Source organism: Anser brachyrhynchus (assembly GCF_964034855.1).
Source record: "Anser brachyrhynchus genome assembly, chromosome: 8".
Lineage (NCBI taxonomy): Eukaryota > Metazoa > Chordata > Aves > Anseriformes > Anatidae > Anser > Anser brachyrhynchus.
Window position 1 is genome coordinate 25,430,524 of NC_137702.1, and position 21,180 is coordinate 25,451,703.

Consider the following 21,180-nt stretch of genomic DNA (forward strand, 5'->3'; position numbering starts at 1 on the left):
TCTGGCTTGGAGCTGGTAGAAGAAACATTTTCTTAGCAGCTACTCACATAAGCAGAGTCCAGCATCCCATGAAAATCCTGGCTAAGTTACCTAGTTTAAGAAAGCAAAATTGTGAATGAACAAACGCCAGATTGCAGTTTCCAGGCCGCCACTTTCTATAGGCTGACTGGACTCTCTTACATAGAGATGGGGCATCAGGAGGGATGAAAGTTTGTGTTAAGGATGTGGATCTCATAACTGGAGAATGTGTCTATATGGGTAACGAATTAGCTCCATATTTATAGTCTTCCAAGTTGAACATAAGTGTACCAGTGCTGAAACATATTTCTATTTCACCATAATATTATTAATTTTTTTCTTCTCTCTTCACAATGTCTTGAACTCCACACTATATTCTCTGTTCAGGGTTTGCACAAATTTAGCATTCTGATTTTCTAAAGTAGATTTTGGATTAAAGCTCTGCTAAAAGCAAGGTAGGCAACTCACATCGAGATAAATCTTTGTCCTGTCTGTAAGCCATGTAGTCCAGGCACTAAAAATCAACAATCACAGCATGAATCATTTTCAACAGTGTGCCTGACTGAGGTGATTTCCAGACATTGCTAACTTCCACATGCATACTTCTATGTGTATGCATGTACATCAGTCCCAACTAGTTTTATGAAATCAGAATCATAGTCCATTAGCCTATAATGACAGCCATTCATGGTTTGTTACCCTCTACTCTACCAGTTCTCAATCTTCAATTATAGAATTAATGAAATCACTGACATTTAAATGTCTTTTCATCCATACTCAAGATAATTACCTGTATATACTTTAATGATTTCCTTGTACACTTCAGGCAGTTCAAGACAAAAGCAGTTTGTCTGTCTTCTAATACCTATTGTGGAAACATACATCTTAGAGCTATTTGTGTCAAAGTATATTTTGGCTGCATCATTGTCTTCCATAATTCTGAAGTATAACATAACGTTTCCTAATATTATAATATTGCAATGTCTGAGACTAAGTTAGCTATTCAAAAAAAAAAAATCCTTAATATTGTGGTTTTTTTTTTCTTTTTTGAACAGTAGCTTTCATTGAATAGTAGCTTTCATTGAAACTGCTTATCTGTATCAACATAGTGTCATATGTCTTCAAGCCCGGAAAGAAAATTTTAGGTTCTTGTTGAGAGAACATAAAGGATTTTAGATAGCTCCATGTAGACTCTAGTATTAAACAGAAGCTCTGTAGGTATTTTGAGGACTGTAAATTTGGGTGTGAGTCTTTGTTCTGCCAGAAGGCATATAATTTTGTATGTGCGCGCTCTAGGAGCCTTCATGAATAACAAATTGTGTTATTTTTTTTCATTGCATGACTTATTCCATTCCTTCTTGTGTCTTTGTTGTTATTTGCCCGTGTTTGCCACGGATGATTGGCCAGGCTGCAGAAAATGTTGCTTTAGATAACCACATCATTAAAATTTGAACAAAATAAGAATGAGGTTTAGAACTGTGACACTGTTCTTAATGCTTAATATAACAGGTGCTTTTCTAGACTGTAGATTAGTACTAGGTAACATAATTTCTTTAATATCACTATTTGTTTTTTATTTCTTGTAGAGAAAATACAGATATAGTATGTAAGAACCATTTATTTGGGGGTTCATTTATCTCATAGCTTTGCTACTTTAAATGGACTAGTGTGACCAGACTGGAAGCCAGGTAGATCACATTATTTTGCTTCCTTTACAAGAACATTCTTTTTGTACAACTTAAGTCTAATGGTTGATAATCACAACTGTGACAGCTTTAAAGATCATACTTCATGGTCAGTATTGTACATTAAATTTTGTTCTACCACTACAAGTAGAAGCTAAGGTTTCTTATTTGCAGTTTCCATTCCACTTATTTTCAAATCACATAAACCAAAGTGTTGGATATGCCTGTTTTTCTTTCTTTTAATTTCAAGTACAAAGCTCAGTAAATCTATATTAATTCTATTAAAATTCACAACAGGGATAATACAGGTTTGATATCTAATAGAGAAGACTGTTTCCATAATAGACTAATAGCTAACACCCATTCAATTCTCATGATCCAAGAGCATCTGCATGATTGTAATATTTTATCCCTATGAGTTTTAAACAGGTAGTTAAAGACCTAAGTTCAAAATATCATTGCCAGTCTCTTGAGCCATGACGGTTCCTCACACTAAATTAATAAATAAATAAAATAGTGTCATCATATGTCTTGGTATTGGTGTAGGATATCTATAATGAAAAAGGCCTTCCTTAGATTATTAGCTGACAAGATTCAAAAACTGAAACAAGATTCAAAAACTTCTTTGATCCTTCAGATGGAAACAGGTAATGATGAAAGGGTTTACTTACATATTGGCACATAATCACGACTTTTTTTTTTTTGCATTTCACATTCCGTTGGGTGATGTAAAGAAGTATGCTGACATTTCTGAAGTACTTTAGAGCTATAAAATGTTCTACAAATGTGTTTTAACTGGTGTCAAACTAACCATTTTATACTGATGGACTGTTTCATATCTTCTCCTACTGAAGGTGAGTTTTTTGTGGTTTTGGATCCCTTTGAAACATTTGTTTTTCGTTTTGAAGTTTTCTCAGTTTCATCTGCACCAAGGTCATGGGTTTGGGGGGCTCTGAATTTTCAGAAGTTTCAGAATTTTTCAGTGAAGGGTCATTCTGAGTTTCATGAAAATGGGTTAAAAAATACTTTTTCTAATACTTTTTCTATTGTCATGTCTTAGACTTGTGGCTGAAATCTGGGGTGTTACAGGATTGGTTCTATTATTTCACTAGTTCAAAGCTCTCTAAATCATTTCTACAGGAGATGCAGTCCCACCTGCAATGCAAGCCTCTCCATTACCATGCTTTATCATTGCTAGGGTAATCAGCTGGATGTAGTACTTACTCCTTTTGGAAAATCCGTGTATGGAACTAATCATCCTTCAAATAAATATAACAATATAGCCAGTAACATGGTTTTCACAAATTGAGCAGGAAGGGTGAAGATTGCACAATTTCCCATACAAAATCTTTGTTACTTTGGGAATAATCAGACCCATGTAATGCCTCACAGCTAGAGCTATAGTATTTTCTAGGCTAGAGACATAATGAGCCAATAGCATACTGCAGTGTTTTGACTTTTCCTTTATACTTCAGAAAAACAGAGATGAAAAAGCACAGAGGTTAAAAACTTTTTTTTTTCCTGTTCCTTAGTTGTTGAAAAATACAAAAGATCACAACTGAAAGCTAAACTGCCAGGCTGATCCCTAGGAAAGAAAGGTTGTTTCCTGTCTTCTGTCCTAGAGAAGCTTAGACAATTTAGGAAAACAGTCCAGTAGTATCTGCAGCACAAAGTGATAGAGTGAAAAGCTGTTAAGAAAAAGATGCAAGTTTCTGATGTTGTTGATGTGTGAATTTCACTGTTAATGTTCAGAGAGCTGTCAGTGCTGTGGATTTTTTAACAATAAATCCTCTTATTCCAAGAGCAAATTTCCTAGGTGTTTCTGTAATAAGGATTATTTCCGAGTTTTGATCAAAATCTTTATACTGAGTTATTCAGCTTCATGTTACATTAGCTTCATGTTCAGGTTTTGGAAATGTTTTCCATCTTACATGCTACATGACTTTACACAACTCATGCTTACATGAGTTCTTTGTGTCAGAAATATATGATGACATATAGCACTCAGCCAGTTCTTTATTCTTTAAAAAAACAGTTGTAATTTAGGTATGACCAAGAGACTATCGTAATGGAATTTCTGAAAGATCTCCTTATCCTAAGGAACTTATCCTTGGTATACCTATGCCTACTTTAAAGAAAATCAGAGAAATATTCATCCGTTAGAAGACATTGTACTCTCATTGACTTCATTTCCATTGCTCTTTTGGGTAGACATGTTTTGGGCTGAGAAGGACAGATACATCTCAGATATATTTCTTCCATCTCAGCCTGCTGTATGTCTAGAAGTACAAAATATGACTTTCAGTGTTTCTTAGTTGTCAGGGATCCCTTGACACAGAACAGTGTGTTTCTGTTATTGAGGTAAAGTAGGGCAAAGTTGAAAGTGCATAACTCTGCTTTACACTTCTTGTCCTATGTATTGTAAATTAATGTGAGGACCTAATGTTAATTTTATTTTTATTTTTTCCAAGTACCAAGTTTGATCATATTTCAAACATAATAAATATACAAAAGTGTCCTGGTTCCAGTTAGGACAGAGTTAAGTAGCTCATAGTAGCTGGTAGGGTGCTATGTTTTGGATTAGGATGAGAAGAGCGCTGATAACATGCTGATGTTTTAATTGTTGCAGAGCAGTGTTTACACCAGGCCAAGGACTTTTCAGCTTCTCGCTCTGTCCTGCCAGCGAGCAGGCTGGGGGTGCAGCAGGAGCTGGGAGGGGACAGACCCAGGACAGCTGACCCAAACTGGCCAAAGGGGTATTCCATACCATCTGGGGTCATGCTAAACAATATATAGGGGTGGCTGGCCGGGGTGGGGGGGCCGGCTGCTCGGGGATAGGCTGGGCATCGGTCAGCGGGTGGTGAGCAATTGCATTGTGCATCACTCGTTTTCTTACACATTATTATTGTTAATACTATTACCATTATCACTATTATTATTATTATTGTTATTATTATTTTCCTGTCTTAATAAACTGTCTTTATCTCAACTCACAGGCTTCACTTTCCCGTTTCTCTCCCCCATCCCAGAGAGGGAGGGGGGAGGGTGAGCGAACGGCTGTGTGGTGTTTAGCTGCCAGCCGGGTTAAACCACAACAAAAAGCCTTTCACAGGCAAACATAAAACACGCACGTACTGTGAATCATAAATGAATGTTCTTATCTGACTCAATCACAATCCATTTCCATGTTTATAGACTTGCTGCTAAAAATGATGACTCCTGAAATGTCATTTTTAGACTGCAATCTGTAGACTTAAGTTGGAAAGTCATTACATCATTTTTTGATCTTACACACACACGAAAAAAAAAATCAAGGTAAAAGAAGAAAAGAGAAGAGTTGGAAAGTGAAAATAGTTTTTCATAGGATGCTGCATTTTCTTAGAATTCTATGTAGCTGTAACTACATAAGGTATAATTACATAAGCTGTCACTACGTAAGGTGGATTTTAGAAGTTTATACTTTAAAATATAATTGTATTATTCTCTTCTGTTTTTCCTGCTTGTTATGAGATGACAGGAAAACACCAGAACAGCTGTTTGAATGCCTAATCAAAATAGTCAAACTACTACAATAGAAAAGAAAGATGCAAAATGTTTTTAATACCATGTCATATCTTTCTCTTTGTATCTGTATTGCATCAGAGTTCTATTAGCTGGTGGGACATAATCTTTCAAGCTTTCACTATAGGCCTAATTTTTTTATTGGGAGGATTCTGTAGTACTAGCACACATGGAATGTTTTCCCATATAAAAATAGACTCTGATCTGCTGATCCAAATTACCCCCATCTATGCTTGTAGCATTCAAATGATGTTAATGGAATTGCTCAAGTAAAGACTTCTCATGGGGCACCTGGGAGCACTAGTCTGTATTTTGTGGGGAGATTAAAAATATCATTTTGTCAGTATTGCTTAATATGTAAAACATGTTATGTAAAACCCAGTGCTCAGGGGAACAACATAAATTTCCCTTTTATATTCCCATTATGCCAGGAGCTTTGCCAACTCATAAGCAAAAGTACTCTCTTCAATGTTCTTTGAATATAAAACACACATTATACTTGAAAAAAAAAAAAAAGTCTTCTTTGGAGTTGTGTGACCTATTGGTTCGAGTGTTTAATTTGTGGGAGAAAAAAAAAAAAAAAACTTGAAAGGCAAAATAAATAAATACAATCCTCCTTTTTTGTTACGAGTTTGGGTCTTCATCAGACCCTAGCATGTCTGGGAGACTTTTGCATTCTAAACTAGTGGTTGATGTAGTTTTCCCTACCCACTCCAGATTTTTGAGACAATATTAAGAGATTAAATGTCATGGGAGAAAAATAAGGTATTTTCATAATCAAAAATAGGTCACTGTGAATTGATTAGCAAGAAAGAGAAAAAAGACTTGAAAAAAAAACTAGAAATGAATATTTCCCAACTCTTTAATCTTCTGAATATGTAAACATATAAAATACATATTTATATAAATATATAAGCAGAAGATAATTATCAACAAATGTACTCAAACCCGATTTAAGAGTTTGTTGAAAGAAATTAGATTTTTTTTTTTTTTTTTTTTACTATCTGAGAATCATTTTCAGGATAGTTATTATTCTGAATCCAGGTTTGTGAACTTCAGATTTTTGTATTTCATAATCACTTCTTCAGTTCAACATTCTTCAGTTGAACTGCAAAAAATATTTGAACGTCGAGGTTACCACTGATTAATCTGAATAAGTTTCCTTTTAAGCAGATCTCATGTTCTTTCAACTCTAAAACTTATGGCACAACATAAAACATTCTCTGTAGATTATGCAAGGTCCATAGCCAACTGCACTGGATTAATTTTTACTTGGGTTTTCCAAGTAGTATGCAAGTCCACAGCTGGCCAGTTGTGCAGCCACGGGCATAGTGACATAGAATCTAAAATTTGTTTGCTAACAGTAATTTACTAACAGTAAAAATGCAGTAACAGTAAAAGTACAGTGTTCATGCAGATATTCACAGAGAAATTTCCCAACCTTAATCAAGCAGTTGTTACTTTTTAACACTGCATGTGGGAAGATAACTTGTTTTAAAGAATCTAGACTTTTTTTTTTAAGTCACTGTTTTCTGGGTTTATGGCAGCACTCAGATGTAGTGCAATGAACATGATTTAGGAATTCAAATGGATGCATGGAGAAAGATGCGTGAGGAACAATTTTTGTATGTGTAGTGGTAGGAACAGAGAATGGAGTGGAACTGAGATCAATTTTTCAAGCCCATTTATAGTTTCTGAAGTCCTAAAAAAAGATAACATCTGTTGTAAACATGAATGGTTGCTTGCTGACTGAAAACAGGAGGAGGCCTTGCTGTTAATCATCTGTACTTCTGTCAGCAATCACTATAGTCAACGTGAGTGACTGAAGCACTTTCCAGTTGTGGGAGAAACACAATGGCAAAGCATAAAAAAGAAAGCATGGGCATCTCACCAAGAAGTGAGAAGTGTTTTCACAACGCACAGAGAAAGCCTTTCGAAGGTTTCTATCTGTTTGGATGAGGTGAATGTCTAGTGAGCAAGCAGATGTCAGAATAAAATAAAATTTGTGAATTTTAATTGAACTGTTACTCTGGAGACAGGGAATGGTACAACATTAGTTTACAGATTCATGTAAAAGGATTTCCAAACCATTCTCCAAGCGCAGTTCAGGCATAATTTATATGTTCACAGGGTTGTTTTTAAATCCTATCACTTTCTGAAATAACAATTTTTAAAAGGAAAAAGCTGCCACTCTTCCTATATTTATTGTCATTTCTTGTAAACATGCTATGTCTTGATAAAAGGAACATCACCACAGTTCACAACAGTAAGTTCAAAATGAAGTGTAATACCGCCATTTCCCTGTACAAAACAGCATCAACATTAGTTTCTGAAACTTGATGTGAAGGAAGGACAGGTGTTGCATGGTGAGGCAAGAGAGTGTCAAACACTAGCAGCAAACGGCAGCAATATTTAACACTAGTTTCCAGCTCCAGCCAAGTCTCCACAGGCATGAAAACTGTTGACTAGGACGGGGAAATTTACTGGTAGTCATCTGTCTGGTATTAAAAGCAAGAACGTGATTAAAAGTCAGCTTTACTTTTTTCTAAAGGCTGTTTTGCAGTTTTCTACTCCTGGTCTTCTCTGGAAACTGAATTTGAGAATCTTGCCTATATTGTTGCTAGCATTCCTTTTCCAGCTGATTAAGGATGTGGTGCTATATATTCAGGTTTTCACTATGGAGTATGATGATTTCAGGATCAGATTATAAACAAAAAGCCTATACTAAAAAAGTTTTATGAAGTCATATTTTCTTATCCCAATGATTTTTTCCACTAGGAAAAAAAAAGTTCATAAATCTGATTATTAGCCAACGACGGCTTTCTACAGCAACATATGAGATGCATTATGTTGCTTTGGATCTTTGGAATATTCTGATTTCAGATTCTTAGAATTAGGTATCCAAATGCTAATGATGTATCACACCCCACATTTTTCTGTGTCCTTGCATGGAAGTATTCTGTAGATTGAAATTATTTTATTTATTAAATTCTCTTAATTTTTTGCTATTCAAGCATAACTATGTTAAAACATTCAATACAAACTGCTTTTTTTTGATCAGGACCACTACATAAAAATAAAAATCTGATCATTTTTGAACACATCTACTGATAATTTATTTTCATTAGATTTTTTTAATATATTTGTATATAAAGAGACGTTTTCTGCAAGTTATACTGTAATTAAGTTTCTCAACACAAAAAAGTACTTATCTCATTATTGTCTTTGAAAGACATTCGGTCCTTTACATTTTTCAAGTTGAGATAAAACTAGAAAAACAGCCTGTAGCATTCTTTATTGCAAATGTTCGTGATTAAATAAAACTGTATTTCCAAAAATAAAGTGTCATTGTGCCATAAGCCTTATTCCTGCCTTGCATTACAATTAGTTGAATCAAACTAATACTCAGTTTCCACAGAGATCAGCAATAGGGAAATGCATTCAGTTTGTTCCAAGTTCCCCCTTTCCATCCCAATCTGCTTGGGAAACAAAAATTGTGAAATTCTTTGACAGCTACAAAGCACCGCTTAATCAGAAGCGGATAAAGCATTTATGAGCTTTGGGTTTGTTTGTTTATTGTGTGTTTTTTGTTTGTTTGTTTGTTTGTTTTGGGCTTTTTATTGTTGTTCTGTTTTGTTGTTGTAGGGGAGGGTGGAACCCAACTTTTCAAATTTCAGTTGTGATAATTTCTTAAGGACTCACTCCTGTCCCCAGTGAGTGGAGGCTAGAAAGTAGTGGTTATCAAAAAGGTGTTGTGCTTGAGCTAGTATATTAGACGTTGATCTAAGTCTATTAAAGCTTTATTGAATATAGAGTCTGGAGAAATTAGGACTTTGGAGGTGGGAGGGGTTATAAATTGAGGAGGGTGATGCATCCTGTAGTCTTGTTTTTCCGTGGAAAAATTTGAAGACATAATTACTCTTGCAGAAGATTCCTCTAAAAGAAATAATTACATTCAGAATGCTACGTTAATACAGAGAAGTTGCCACTGTGAACAAGCTTCCAATAAGAATTGGGTGTTCTATAAAAATAAATTCCCTTTTCTTATAAATTGCATATTTGTTTAGATAAGGAGAAAGCAGAGATGACTGCATCTCAAAATCAATATTCTTGATAGTCCAGACAACGTATAACAGATTATTATGAAATTCACCTGAAGCAAGTAATTTTGCCAGGCCTGTTTTTAGTAGGTACTGCCTATGGCAGAGCAGTTGTTATACATCATCTTTTTTGTTATTGGTCATAATACAAACTTTCCAGTGTTACCTAAAGTTAAGTTATTTCAATTTTGAAAGTAACTGTGAGGGTTTGAGAGCTCCGTAAATACCTGAACATTAAATGCATTGCCTAAACATACTTAATATGGTGGGCTAACACATAATATATGCTTCAAATTCCTAGTACTCTTGTTAAAACCAATCTTTTCAATCATGGAAGGTACACTGAATTTAAGACTTTGAACTTTTTCTTATAATTGTATTTTCCAGAGAAGTACATTTGCAATTTGCATTTGAACTGTAAGGCAACTGTGTTTATCCTATGATTGTTGTCATTTTGGGATTTCTGTAACTGAATGTTTAAAGCGTCTTTGTAATGGTTATTGTGTCTTGAAAATTCAGTGATAATTTCCATTGGCATTTAAGCCAGTTAATTGCGTTCCTTAACAGTTCCATTAACTGCTTCAACAGTGACTGCTAAAAGATAATACATAAACGCTCACTGAGCCTTTAATTATGGCATAAATACCATTTCAATACATCAGAATATCATCTACATACCTTCTGCAAACTTCATTTCTTTAGCTACAAGCAGAGGTGGTCTTGTTGGACTATCGCATCCCTGTAACTCTTGTGCTCACAGTTAACCTCTGACTGCATCATTTTAAAAATGAGTATAACTGCTTCATTACCAGAATATTATATTCATCCGAAGTAAAGTAAAAAAAAAGATAATAAAATGTGGGTTTTTCAACACAGTAATACAATTATTCCTCCATTTAAGTTTATTGCCTATTGACTGCCCTCTCTATGAGAACATCAGATCCAAAACTATGTGATTCAGGGATTCCCATCTGGCAGTCTGAATTTCCGAGTGAGGAAATGAGTTATTTTTACTATAGAAGTTTGTTACAGGTAGAATTATTTGAAGGATGTCCTGATTTGCATTCAGGAAGTTTTCATGCTATCCATTAACAAGAGCTCTGGAGAATAGCTGTTCACAACGGTGACCTCCTCCACTGAGTTTGTTTCCAACAGTACTTGCAGCAGGTGATTTTAACTTATACTGTATTTAAGGTGACAGCTGTCTATTCAGGTGATTGAAAGTCCCATGGTTAGCACTTCTTCATTCCGTAGTGTCCCCTCATGTCCTCACATGTGTCACAATCCTGTGCCGTTGGTTAACATTAGGTTCTACTTGTAAATTTTAACCAAGGAATGAAAGCAGTTTTCTTCAAGGTTATAGTAAAAATATAATGAAATTGAGCAATTTGTAAAAATGTTATGATACTCTATTTTCCAGCTTCAGGCAGCTTTAACAATTTCAGTGTTCTGAACTCTTGTATATGTTCTCTCCCATTCAGAAAGCTGTTTTTTTTGTTGTTGTTTGTTTGTTTTTTGGGGGGTTGACATTTATTGTAAGAGGTACCCCACTCTGGTTAGAGTGCTGTGGCCTTCCACTGCCTTGGACAACATTCCTGTCTGGGAATGGGCTGGACTACTCTGCTGTACTTTTACTATTTAGGTTAGAAGACAATGTGTTTATTACAAAAACAGTATTGCCTTTTAAACCAGGAGATCTTGCTGAATAAAAGGAGGTGGAAGTCTCCACCAGGGTTTGCTTACGACATACTGTGTGACAGTACCTCCATGGGCTACCAGCATATGTTCTCATTTTCTTGTCTGGAGTTTGTAAGCTTTTCATGACAGTTGCTTATCATGTGCAAACCATTAACTCTGAGGATTCTGAACAGTCCAGAAATAATTCCTCTTTTGTACTCAGTAGTATTTGTAATGTGAAGAGCAAATTAACATGTTTTGCATGCTCACAACATTAATTGTTGACAGAGGGATTCTTTAATCTACTTTAGGTCTGTGCACATTGTATCTGAAAATAGCAGATGTATTAGTTGTTATGCTTTCCAGTGCTTCTAACAGTGAAAGACAGAACATGGTAGCTTGTCCTGGGCAGTCTGCGCTAGGTGGCCCTTCCTGAGCAATGGGGTTGGACCAAATGACTTCCAGAGACCCCTTCCAACTTAAGCCATTCTGTGATTCACCCTGAGTTTATATGAATAAGGGCCTTCAGCACAACTCATTACTACTATGTACTGAATTATCTTTACTGAACTAGTAAACTCATCGTATTGATATGATAACCTCTCTGCTTCCCATGACTAGAGGAGACTTCTCTGGATTATGCACTTCTTTGTTCACCTTGAGAAGCCATCACTACTCTAATATAAAAAAGTACTTCAGTGTCTCTTAGCACTTATGATTTGAACAGGATGGTGGAATTGGTAAGCTCTCATCTGCTTTAGATGCTAAAGTGTTAGTGGAGACTTTGCCTTGCAGAGGTAGTGCTTTACTAGGAATATGCTATGCTATGGTGACTTTTCCCTGTTGTTGGCTTCTTTTCTTATGGGTGGCATGTCTATTTTTTTATTATTTTTTATTTTTTCCAGAGTACCAGTTCTATTCAACCATTTTTTAAAATAAAATCACATAGCTAAATTGTCAGTGACTGTAGTACACCATGTGAGAGAAAGGCTCGTAAAACAGAGGCATATTTTCCCTCTACTGTCTTGTGTGGGTTTGCAATTCTGCATTATATAATATGGTAAATTACAGAAGATGTAACTAAATATTACATGATTCTGTGAAGAAGAAAATAATAATAATAATTCTGATAGACTATAGCACTTCCCAAGGAAGGATCCTCAAATGTTATTTGTATCTCAGAAGATGTAAACTGGCTCAGCTGGGACAGAATTGACCTACCTCAGCCAGAAGGTATTTATTTGCCAGGGAAAATAGTACTGCTTCACTTATATAGTATATAATTGTACATGATATTTGAATTAATTATATTGAAATATAACTAATGAGGTGACCTTATTTTACAGATTTTACATTGACCAAATTTAAAGTACACTAGAATAAAATTGTAAAACCTGACTTTATTGAGCATAGTTTTAGATTAGGTAATCTAATAGTCATAGCGAATTTTCTGTGGAATTAAACAGCAGAACCATTTGCATTGCCATAAACAATTAACACTATATACATGTCCCTTCATGATGTACTAAATACATCACAAAGCTTTTACCTGTTGAGAATCTTTTTATATAAATGAATAGGTTTCTTAGCAGGTTGGATTGGTGTTTTCTTATTGTTTTGTGGGCTGCGCTTTTTTTTTTTTTTTTTTTTTTCCAAATAGAGAAGAAATACAGTTCACACAGAGGGACTTGATTTTTAAAGTGCTGTTTTCGAAACTCTGGTGTATTAGGAAATAGGGAGGGCCATGTTAGCTTTTAATGTCCTGGTAAGTTAGGCACTGGTTAGCATTCAAAAAGTATTTCTACTCTAAAAAACAGCAGATTCAAATTTTTGCATTTGTTTTCTAAACCTAACATTTTTCAATTCCTTCTTTAATAACAAAATTGAGGGATGGCTTCTTTGGTGTTTTGGTGCAGCAAAGCAAGATCATCTTTGATATTCTTCACTTTTTTGAATTAATAAGACTTGTAATAAGCAAACACAATTACAGTGATTTCTCATAAGCACAATGTTCTTGAGACCAGGTTGATCTGTAGGGCATGGATAAAGCCTTTATTTGTTTGCTAAGTGAAAAGTACTATAAGTAAAAGGGGGAACTTTATTATTTAGCTCTGAATTTAAAACTTACAAAAACATTTTTTATGATGGCAGCTATTTCTAGCTAATTTTAAAATGTCACAAATTGGATAAAGAAGCCACGTGACTCCTTAGCAAATTGGCAGAAAATGTACCTTTTCTGTATAACTAAGCATTTGTTGGAGACAAGCAGTATAAAATACAGAAGGGTCTTTCTGATAGAACCTGTCTCTAACAGTCAGCAATTAAAAATGCTGCATCATTCAGATATAACCTTTCCAAATCCTGTCTCGACATGCCCTCTAATCTTTAAATATGTTAGTCATTTAATGTAGTGGGTCAGAGGATAATGTTAAACTCTAAATCAGTCTCTTCTCTAATCTTTCTAAACCTTTAAAGCCTTCTTTCAGAGAGAATCAAAATTACTAGAAGGATTTTATCAGCCATTCAGTGTCAGAATTTGCAGCAACAGGACGGACAGTTTCTTTCCATGTGCTTTTTGCTTATATCCATAAAAGAAGAAACAACTGTACCCTTTACTTTTCCAATCCAAGTGGTTTATATCCAATGAGAAAGTGAAAGACATATGTCGTGATCTCATTAGGCTTATTTGCAATTTCTAACATCAGTTGCACATTTCTGAGCACCAGCTTCTAAACAACAGTGTTTCATTAGCAGCTTTCATCTTTAAGAGCTTAATTATATAGAAATAGTGGTACATTAAATTAATTACATAAGCCTTATTATATACCTTTGTGAAAGAACCAAAACATATTTAATCTTAGATGGGTAGAAAAAGAATCACAGAAACTTTAACACTCATCTTGTAAAGTACATGTGATATGGGCATTTCAGATGAGTGACCTAATTATCATGGAAGTTGAATATATGAAATCTAAATTGATTGTCTGATTTAACAAAAGTTAGGAAAGACTGTTCTAAATGACTTACCCACAGCTGCTTGATGACCCAGATCATTTAATTCTCAGTCTTGTGCTTTAATGATATAGCATGCTTCATTCTTGTGTGAAAAATAAGTCTTTCATTACCATTAAGTTTCTACCACATGGTTTCTAATACTACTAGAAAAATTCAATAGTAATTCATATTGACAGAAGGAAATACAATAATGTTTGTTTCAAAAATCCAGTTTACCATGGTTCACAAGTGAAACTGAATAGAAATAAGGAATAAACGTTTAAAAAAAAAAAAAAAAAAAGTATTTCTTTTGATACCAGAAGTGATATTGCTGAAAAAGAATGGGCCAGATGGGACAAAAAGAATCGGGTTTCTGCCTGTATTTCTTAGTTAAAATATAGGTGAATTTGGCAGAAATGGTTTTGGTAAAACCCCTCTTATTAATAAAATCACTCCCACTCAAGATAACGAAAAAAATCTCGCTCTTTCACCAAAGTTGATAGGGAAAAAAAAGTCTCACTGAAATCAAATTGCCCTCTATTTTATCTGAAATTTTTGCACAGGATAAGGAAAAGGCTATGAAAATCAAGAAATACAGAACGATGGTCTTCAAGGTGTCTGATAATGCCAATGAGAGGAATAGTGAGAGCCTCTAATGGCAATAAATGTAGTCAAATGTTCTTTCAGTTGTTTGGTCTACTTTTATTCATTTACTCAACTTCTGTTAGCAGATGAACTAACTTAAAAATAACTTTTGTGATTAGCATTGAGATCTTGAAGAAGATGGGGCTGGGCTATTTCAGGGAAGGAAAGGTGTAAGACTTTTGAGGATACTTGAGAAGAAATTCCTTCTTTTGTAAAAGAAAGGGACTACAAATGATCTTGAAAATATAGCAGAGGACATAGAGAAGCATGGTTAATGTTGGCCATAGCAGACACCTGGGGCACCTCTAATCTGTTAATTATTTTGCCTCACTTACAGGAGAAATTCACTTATTGCATCTTGTCAGAGGCTTTTCAATAATACATAATGAATTAACTAGAAGAAGGTTAACAAAACAGTATATATCAGCACATAAACCTTTTCCATTAAACACTAATGGCATGAATTGCCCCCCTTGCTTTTCTTTTAGAGATAAGGATAGAGTCATTAAAGTAATTTTAAATATTTTATCACCTTTAATGTACTCGTATAGACAAGACTTTGTGATACAGTCTCAGACATAATTCCTAAATGAGCTCTTTCCTTCATAAAATTACTCATTAAGCTGTCTAGAAAGAGATGCATGACTGTCTGCTCAATGCAAACATTGTCAAGCCTCTGATATGTTTTTTTGTGTATAATAAAATAAAGTAGCCTAAACTATGTAGATAAAAACATAAATGACATTAAATTATAATTCCTGGAGCTAACTGAAAACCTGTCTTGTATTCTATGGAAAAATAAGATTCTTGTTTTCATAGGTGATGGGTCCTCTCATTATTATTGACATGAGTGGCCAAGTGGCCACAGCAACTTGTCACCCTTTTGAAATGATAGAAGAAAATAGAGGGCAGCTTTCCTCCCAGGTTCCCATATTCTGGACCTCATCAAAGCCATTCTCAATTTACTTTTGTTACCTAAGATGTAACTGATGAGTTATTCTCTGTGGAGTAACTAACTGCTATTCAGATCACAGGTGCTACCTTGATAACTGAGAATTTTCTCCTCTTTTATAGGTTTTGTCACAATATGGCATATTGTGGAACAAATCACTCATAACCTGTAGAAAGAGATCTTTGTTATCTTGCTTTCCAATTGAATTCGTGTCTGAGATGGCTGGAAGGGCTAACCGCCTTCAAAAGTAATACTTAATTCAGCTAGGAAGACTAGCAGTATGGACTTCTTCATGTAAATAGTACTTTACACTTCCTCCCAAATGTCTCTGTGGACTTGTGAAATATGAATCTCACTTGGCTTTGAATGTTATGAATCTATTTTCTCAGGATAGTTTTGTGGGTAAAATGGGGGGTCAAAGCAGTTATAGGTCTCACCATATTAGAAAATACCTATCTTTCCGTAGCAAATTGCATGAAAATAGGTATTACATAAAAGAGTAATTTGTGAAAAGAAATGGCTAGTTTTGCCTTTCTGCAACATCTTGAAGAAAGAGTCTAATCAGGACACAAGGCAGTGAAAATGGTTAGGCCTGAATGTCAGACCACTACAAATGTTTTCCCTTCAAAACAAAGTGGTTTAATTAAGTTCCACTCTTCTTCATTTCTAAGTCCTTCTCAATAAGCAGGACTGCTTTTCTCATTAGTAGCACACCCACACTTCTTCTTTCCTGCCCGCTTATGTTCACTTGATACCATATGAACAAGATATTCATTTTTCACATCTACAATACCTTTGTCCTTCGGGACATTGCAATATTGAAGTTAACCCTGTACTTCCTCTTGGAGGAGTTACCAGATGAGTAAGGATCTGATAAATAACAGGCTGAGGTTATTAGTCCACTATGAAACTGGACAAAGGAAAAGGATGGAGAGCAAGATAAATGACATATGTCATGCAAGTGGGATGAAGAATTAAGTACTGCTTTTCCAGGAATTGCAAAACCCACCTTTGTTGTGACTCCCAGGTAGCTGAAATGGAAATGCAACTGCAGCCCTTCTCTCCTTTTTGACCATCTTCCTTATCCACTAAAGGTATGAATCCAATTCAGCACTTGGCATTGTGAAGTCATAAGCTAGATAAATGCACAGTCTAATAGCCTACTGGTACTTGCTAAACATTAAACTGTAAGAATATTATGTCTTAATTTGAATTGTGTGCTCCATAAGCTGTCAACTAAAAAACAAAACTAAGATCAACAGTCGCTGAGAAGTTGTGGAAGTAGTCCAGCATTAACTACTTGTTGGTAGTAAAGAACAGAGCAGTCTCTATCTAAACCACTCTTTTTGGAAGCATGTAGGGCAATATGCATCTCATATGTATGTGTTCTTTCTGTCAACTCTACTAACGCAGCTTGTTATATCTTCTACCCAGCAAGCACTGATTTGTGATGGATGCATGGGAATACCAGAGTGAACTTTTGGAAGACATCTTTCAAAGGGTTCTGGTTATTCATTTGAGTGAAGTAATGTGATTTCAAGATTTTTGTACGTAGTATAATAGTAAAGCTTAAAAAAATCAAAGGCAGCTCAAGCAGAATGGAGAACATTCCCGAAGTATAGAACAGTAGCCAAATGAAAGAGCAACTCTTATTCCTACGAGAAGTGCTAGGCAGGCATATGAAGAAATTGAGATGGGCAGATGGAAATGTACTAGGGAGAAACATGATTTGAATGATCTTTCTATCAGGTACTCATACAAACAAAGGATATACATGGATATTTTTGCTTCATTTTCACGCAGTTACCCCTCCTGGAAGTGTTAGCATCCTCTGTTTCTAGGTTGTTGTGGATAAAGAAGCGAACACTTCACCTGAAGCATGTAATGGGGTACCATTAGCCTCCTGTGCTTTCAGGATTTTTGTGTTACTTTGAGATCAGAAATCTTATTTCTTGTTATTTTATTTTGTTTTCCAGATAACTTAATTAATATAAATTAGGTGGGAAAAAATAAAAAATAAAATAAAACATTGTAAAATATGTAATAGGGACTAAACCATACTTCTGTCTTGAGTGATTAGTTGAAGGATTTAATTTCTTCTGTACCATATAGTTAATAAATTCCACTTTGTGAAGTTACTTTTCAAGCCTAAAAGTTTGATATATATATATAATATGCATACAGTAATACTAGAAAATAATATGTATATAAAAAAATTGAACTCTAGTTTGTGCAGCTGTTTTTCACTATTTCTGGGGAAACTGTTTTCAGTAGAACACAAAATACACTCAGGAAAGAAATTAAGTTACTTTTATATACTTTGAACAGTCTAAACCCTAGAGAAGTTAGGACTTTGGCTACCTTTCTGATCTATCTTTGGCAATCAATTTATGTTTTGCAGTCTCCAAGTACCTTAGTAAGTTCTAAACTGACTGGTAATTTCTAGATTCTTAAAGATAATTCTCTACAAGTGCTTGATTTTCTGTGTGTAAAGAATGCCTGTCACCTGGCAGAGAGAAGTCCATTTCAGGATTTGAAGTGAACAGGAGCAGTCAGCAGAGTCATCCTTAGGCTGTTGCCTAGAGCGTTAGAATGAGCAAGGTAGTAATACTGACACCAGGCTTTTGTGCTCATTTGTTGTGCCAGCTCTTCTCTGTTTATATGGGACATCCCCATGTAGTATCACTACAGAATGCAACTAAGACATTGCAACTGCTCTTTCATGCTGCACTTCTGACTTTTCCTCCACTCCACACCTTCTCCTTTCCTATTCCTCCTCCCCTGGCCCCAGTGTATTACAAGCATGGATTGAACCATGACAAGATGTGGTCTGTTATGAGATCATTTATAGCTGTCTAGGCTGAGCTCTGCCTATTTTTACATTTATGTATTTCTGAAATTCTGTCCTCTCTATTTACAGGTATGGGATAAAACCTGGGCCATTTAATCAACTCCTTCACTGTCTATGCCCTGCCAGAAGGTCTGCCATAGCATCATCTTTTTTTAAGGGATCAGTGAGAAGATAGACAGCGATCTTCGCTAACATCCACAGCCTCCTGAAACAGAATCAGAAGCCCTAGTAAGGTACAGTTTTATTAGATATCCATCTCCCCACCTTAAAATTCTCAATGGCCCACTCACAAAACTCATACTTCATTGATCCTGCTCCAGAGTGTTGTTCTGCTGCTGCAGCAAAACTTTGCAAAGCAAGATTTCCTCAAGAATGAGAAAAAGGTATTTTTTCCCTCATTCTTGAAGCAATGATCTTGAGCTGGTTCTCTTACTAGTGAATCTTGAAAAGAATTTCACATTCCTGACCCCAGCACCTTACAGTGCTAATTTCATTTAAGGACATTTGGGTTTCTAAAGAGATTCATAGTTTTCTCTATTGAGAAAAAGAAATCCACACACAGAGAAAAATTCAATCAAAATTTTTCAAGAACAAGATTTCTGTTGCACATAATCTTCATCAGAGTATCTCATTAGATGGCTCAATAGAAGGCAGAACAGTCTTTAACCTTCTGCTGCACAGACTAAGTGATAAACCAGATGCAGGATTTCAAATGTTTTACTTAATCATGACTCATAATGAGTGCTTAATGATGGAAGAGGGAAGGGGAGAGACATTCATATTCTTTCCATTTCCTCTTTAAAATGGTTTCAACTAACCTTTCCTAAACGACCCACAGATTAGGTTCCTAATAACTTATAATTAATATTTTCCACATGATGCTCAACATATGAAATCTGATGTCTTCTTTCTAATACCCAGCAATTGTTATATTTAGTAACAGTTTATGAACTTGACTTAAGCAGTGTATGCAAGATCTAAAATTTGTTTTTGTAGAAGGTGCTACATAAGTGCAAAATACTATTGTAGAATAAATGAAGATACAAATTGGTGTTAAGTATGCAGAGTGTATTCAAAATACTCTTTGGTATTACAGTAAGATTATTTTTTTAACAGATTTTTGCTTGAAGGGTATTAATGATGATTATGAACATCACTGCAAACTCTAGAGACTGAAATATCTCTTTCTTCATTGTTGCATGTTAAATTTAACAAAACGCACATTTACAAGGTGCTCATAATTTTTCAGTAACCACAATGTTTATTGCAAAATCATAGTTATAGCTTTGGGTGTATTTGATCTAAAAGTAGGTAAGTCTGTAACAGCAAAATTCTTTTTCAAGATTTAAGGAAGAGCCAAAGTTATATCTGGACACAATTAACAGGGAAATCCGTGTTTTTATCTACTCTGTTTGCAATGAGTCTTTTATTCTAAAATACATAATATATGTAGGTAGTTGAGGACTGAGATATAATGATATTTCATTTTGCTGCAATATGCTCAACAGGGACATGTAAAATTTAATCTCAAACAGGGGCTTTTTACAAAATAAAAGTAATTAAAAAAAAAAACAGGATTTAACAAGTTTGAAAACATGATCTGAAACAAACTGATGTCTATAAAATTAGTATGGAGAATGACTTCAAAGAAGAACTTTTAGAACAGTTATAAATTTTAGGGGAATTTCTTTCTGCAGTTCAGGCATTAACAGATTTCTTTGTACATCTCTCAAGAAGCTGCAAGTTTGGTGGTTTTGTGATATTCTGTAACAAATGTTGTTCCTGAATGATTCTACTGTAGCTCACTGACAGTTATGGTAATGCAGCTGTTATTTGCTTGCAATATTTAGAGAACACATTAATTGACCAACACAATAAAAATACTATTAGACCGCCATGTAATCTGCTATTGAGATGTTTCTGTGTGTGCTTGTGGATAGAGCAGAAAATCAGAAAAGCTTTACACAACATTGACATGACTTCAGCTGAAATTCTAAATACTCTTGGATTAGCATATTTTGCCTTCACAGCTTGTGTTATTACATGATTGTCATATTAAACAGAGAGGTAGTCAGGATTTTTTTGTTCATATTTTATAAAAAGCATCTGTAAAGTACAGTATCATAATTTTATGGTAGGCTATACACATTTTTCTAAGAAATACTGGGATTTCTTTGGTATATGTGAAAAAAGACTTATTATAAGTTAATAAAATTGCAGATACTCTGGGATCTATATCCCAAGCAATAACATTAATAGTGGAGACTCCTTATGTTTTGATTAGTCTAGTCACTGAAAACAAATTCAGTTCGAAATAACAAAAATATACAAGTTTTAAATTAAAACTATTTACAAATCAAAAACAACAGGTATTAAAAAATGGAAAGTGTTACTAGCTCTAACTCATAGACAGAATTGATGCTAAATCTGTGACCTTTGAAGTCCACAATTGCTTACTAGAACCTGAGTTTTCACCTCTGAATTTCTTTACTGAGCTTACCCAAGAACTTATATCAATCCTTCAGCTAAAGGTCACAGTGTTGTGCCACGTTATCTGGATTTTTATTATTTCCTCATAAACTATGACATTTATAAAATGTCAGCATCTAAGGAAATCAGGCCTATATGAACATGGAAGAAGAATAAAATCTGCTTACTTTGGCAATTCCATCAGCGTGGTTCAGAGTTATAAATGTT

The 21,180-nt window shown here is 34.9% G+C and overlaps 1 protein-coding gene across 1 annotated transcript in view; it reads left to right on the forward strand.

Moving 5' to 3' along the window:
• LOC308198916 (uncharacterized protein) overlaps window positions 1-21,180 on the forward strand; it is an 802,411-nt gene that overhangs the window by 615,079 nt on the left and 166,152 nt on the right. The window contains exon 11 of the mRNA XM_080602160.1: window positions 18,553-18,716. The gene's annotated coding sequence lies outside the window, so the exon portion shown is untranslated. The remainder of the gene's footprint in view (window positions 1-18,552; window positions 18,717-21,180) is intronic.